This window comes from Sinocyclocheilus grahami, unplaced genomic scaffold (genome assembly GCF_001515645.1).
Source record: "Sinocyclocheilus grahami isolate Dianchi unplaced genomic scaffold, SAMN03320097.WGS_v1.1 scaffold1782.1, whole genome shotgun sequence".
NCBI lineage: Eukaryota > Metazoa > Chordata > Actinopteri > Cypriniformes > Cyprinidae > Sinocyclocheilus > Sinocyclocheilus grahami.
The window spans coordinates 179,691-184,057 of record NW_015506961.1 but is presented as its reverse complement, the minus strand read 5'-3'; the positions used below and the strand labels follow the sequence as shown (position 1 = coordinate 184,057).

The 4,367-nt window shown below is 44.0% G+C and overlaps 1 protein-coding gene across 1 annotated transcript in view; it reads right to left on the bottom strand.

The window, feature by feature from the left end:
- Positions 1-4,367, bottom strand: part of LOC107572611 (LIM zinc-binding domain-containing Nebulette-like) — a 25,982-nt gene that overhangs the window by 18,218 nt on the left and 3,397 nt on the right. The window lies entirely within an intron of this gene.

Below are 4,367 nucleotides of genomic sequence, written 5' to 3'. Positions count from 1 at the left end.
CACACACACACACACTCTCTCTCTCACACACACACACACAAACACACACTCTCTCTCTCTCACACACACACACAGGTGAGTTTAGGCAGGTGAGTTGTGTCTCTCTCTCTAGGACCGAACTTGCCTACCCCTGGTTTAGAAGAATCAGTTCATAAAGAAACAAAACACCTCATACCTGTATATGCTATCATATCAAATATGATCTGTCCTGAATCAGACGAGGTTTACAAACCTCACTCATCAGGAGGTTTATAATAAACACAGATGTCAGTGTTTAAATATACGCTTCAACCTTTTCAAAGAGCGGCTCTGCCCATCCTGCTGGAGCTGAAACACTGAGGAAACATCTGACTTACGTTCTGATGCTGCTTCTGGAGACAAACACTGAATCACATGCACTGTATCTGATAACAGTGGTGTTTATAACTGCATTTCTCTGTGCTGTGATGATTAAACACAAACGAGTGCAGAGATGAAGCTCAGCTCAACTGAGGCTGTGAGGAAATCTGGACGCCTGAAGCGCTTGGATCGGCCCGCACACTAACCTGAGTAGGTGCATCAGCACGCACACACACACACTCACACTCACACACACACTGTGTTTATGGGTTACATGTGCTTCTACGAATCAAGTACACACTAAACGCTGAACACATATGAAGCACAGGCCGATGATCACAGAACCTGCTGAACACACACACATACCGCCTCTCTATCTTGTCTCTATCTTCTCTCTGTGGTTTCAGAGCGTGAGCGTGGGGTGAGTGTGGGTGTTTCACCCCTGAGGGCAAGCGTTTGGCCCACATTCACACTGACCAGCACACACACACACACACACACACACAAATATACATACAGCGATGTGTTTAATGATGTGTTATTATATAATTCAGCACTTGTGTGATATGAGCTGCATTATATAAAGATGAAAGAGAAATGCTGCTGCTGTATTAATGAGCCTCAGATGCATTTCAGCTCCATCTGAGACCATCAGAACACAAACATCTGAACAGACAAACAAACATTTGAACACAAAGTATGCAGTTGCTAAGGTGCTTTAGGTGGCTGCCTGAGTGTTGCTATGCAGTTGCTAGGGTGTTGTGGGAGGTTGTCAGGGAGTTGCTATATGGTTGCTAGATAAACACACTCTGACCTGAATAACGACCTGATCATTCAGTGAGAAAATAAGCGTAAAACTGAACAACAACACTGCTGGAGGAGCTCCAGGACGTTCACGAGACGCTTCATTTCTTCACTTTCATCTTCTGGGATTATGCAGGAATCTGACGGGGTGGAAGGTGGAGCAGGGCTGCGTTTCTCAAAGCCAGCGTGAGTTTAAGTAGATAGAATTCAACGTTTGCTTATAATTGTCAGACATTCAGCAGCGGTTCTTCAATCATGAGAGTCACCAAACGTCTGTTTCACAAATGTCACACAAAGTAATGAGATCAAGCAACAATGTGCAAAAGGTCACCACAAACCGACATTTAAAAACAATCAACAGCAAATAAAGAAAATGCCATGCTACTGTGCCAACATTTACAACACAGTCACTCAATTAACCCTCAGTCATGTGACCTGACTCCTAACGAACACACGACTCAGTCACACCAACCACACAGTTAAACAGGTTCTGATGACTGTGTGTGTGTGTATGTGTGTGTGTGTGAGAGAGTGTGAGTGTGTGTGTGAGAGTGTGTGTGTGTGTGAGAGAGAGCGTGCGTGTGTAAGAGTGTGTGTGTGAGAGTGTGTGCGTGTGTAAGAGTGTGTGTGTGAGAGTGTGTGTGTGCATGTGAGTGTGTGTGAGAGTGTGCGCAAGAGTGTGTGTGTGAGAGTGTGTGTGCGTGTGTGTGAGAGTGTGCGTGTGTAAGCGTGTGTGTGTGTGTGTGAGTGTGCGTGTGTGAGAGTGTGCGTGTGTAAGAGTGTGTGTGTGAGTGTGCGTGTGTGTGAGAGTGTGCGTGTGCGTGTGTAAGAGTGTGTGTGAGAGTGTGCGTGTGTAAGTGTGTGTGTGTGTGTGTGAGTGTGTGCGTATGAGTGTGTTCGTGAGAGTGTGTGTGTGAGAGTGTGTGTGTGCATGTGAGTGTGTGTGAGAGTGTGCGTGCGTGTGTGTGAGAGTGTGCGTGTGTAAGCGTGAGTGTGCGTTTGTGTGAGAGTGTGCGTGTGTAAGAGTGTGTGTGAGAGTGTGTGAGAGTGTGTGTGTGTGTGTGTGTGTGTGTGAGTGTGTGTGTGTGTAAGAGTGTGTGTGTGAGTGTGTGTGTGTGTGTGTGTGAGTGTGCGTGTGTGTGAGTGTACGTGTGTGTGTGAGAGTGTGCGTGTGTAAGAGTGTGTGTGAGTGTGCGTGTGTGTGAGTGTACGTGTGTGTGTGAGAGTGTGCGTGTGTAAGAGTGTGCGTGTGAGTGTGTGTGTGTGTATGAGAGTGTGTGTGTGCGTGTGAGTGTGTGCGTGAGAGAGAGTGTGCGTGTGTGAGAGAGTGTGTGTGTGTGTGTGCGTGTGTAAGTGTGTGTGTGAGTGTGCGTGTGTGTGAGTGTACGTGTGTGTGTGAGAGTGTGCGTGTGTAAGTGTGTGTGTGAGTGTGCGTGTGTGTGAGTGTACGTGTGTGTGTGAGAGTGTGCGTGTGTAAGTGTGTGTGTGAGTGTGCGTGTGTGTGAGTGTACGTGTGTGTGTGAGAGTGTGCGTGTGTAAGTGTGTGTGTGTGTGTGTATGTGATCGTGTGTGTGATCGTGTGCGTGTGTGATCGTGTGCGTGTGAGTGTGTGCGTGAGAGTGTGTGTGCGTGTGTGTGTGTGCGTATGAATGTGTGCGTGAGAGAGAGTGTGCGTGTAAGAGTGTCTCATAAAGGCTCAGCGCAGGATAACAAACACACCGGGACGTGCGCTTTGATGAGAACTCAAAACAGATGAAGGAGAGTTACCTGTGAAAGCCACCGGCTACACAAAACAAACAGCCAGAGAAACTGAGACGACTCCATCAGCTTTAACCACCGAGAAGATCCCATAAACTCTAAGATAACACCACAGCTATAACGATCACGGCACAGAGGAAAGATATCGCTGGAATCACTTTAAGAAGGTATTTTGTCCAGCTGATTGACAGCCAATTAGAATCCCTCCTGCTGTAAGAGCTTGAGCATTTAAAGCTACAGACAACAAAGTTGCAGCGTTTATAATAAACAGAACGTTATCGTCCACTGGTGTGGATGCTAATACAGTTAGTAATCATTACAGTTAATGTTACACACATTATATTGCTATCACGTTATTGCTATCATTATAGTTATCGCTGTAGTTACTATTATATACATCAATATAATTACTGTTATAGCTACAGTTAATGTTATAGTTAGCATTAAGAGTTTTCATTTTAGTGTCACTAACCATTATAGTTATAGCTATCAGCATCATTGCATTCAGACTCGTGTTACAGTCATCATTATACAGTTATTGCAATAGTTATGGTTACAGTTATCGTTATTGCTATAGTTACTGTTATGTTTACCATTACAGTTATAATTATTGTAAGGGGTGTTTTATTGCAGTTACTGTTATGATTCACATTCTAGTTATGGTTATCACTAGCTGGGTTTCCATCCAAAGTTGCGAATTAACTTACACACAAAACTGGAATATAGCCATATAATTTCCATATATAATAAATTACTTGCGAGCTGACAAAACACAATAAATGTGGTCATTGCTTTCGGAGGCAGATGTTGCTATGGATGGAAACATAGCTACTGTAGTTATAGTTTTCATTATAGCTATAGATATTGATATAGTTATCATAGTTATGGTTCTTGGTGGTGAACGGGTGTTTCTGCATCCTCCTCCTCCTCACACCTTCCTTCATCACTCGTGTGAAACACACTCACGCGTTACAGTAGGGTTTCTTGTCGTAGCCTTTGTAGTTCTTCATGTTGAGCGTCATCTTACACACTTCACAGTGGAAACAGCCTTTGTGCCAGTTCTGAAAAACCACAGGACATCACATCATTACTGCAGATTCTGAGCAATTAATAATGCCACAATGATAACACAAGGGCATCTGCAGATTAAACACACTGTCCAGTCTGAACATGTGTGTGATTCACTGATGAGTCTGAAGAGATGGATAATAATGGCACACTGTGTTTCACTGATGCTGTACCGCGGTATACTCTGACAGTTACACAGTCCTGGATGTTTGTCATACATGTGTCCCTGCAGCACAGAAGCAGTGTTGAGTCGCTGGGGGATATTTGTAGCAATAGCCAACAATACATTGTATGGGTCACAATTATACATTTCTCTTTTATGCCAAAAATCATTAGGATATTAAGTAAAGATCATGTTCCATGAAGATATTTTGTAAATCTCCTACCGTAAATATATC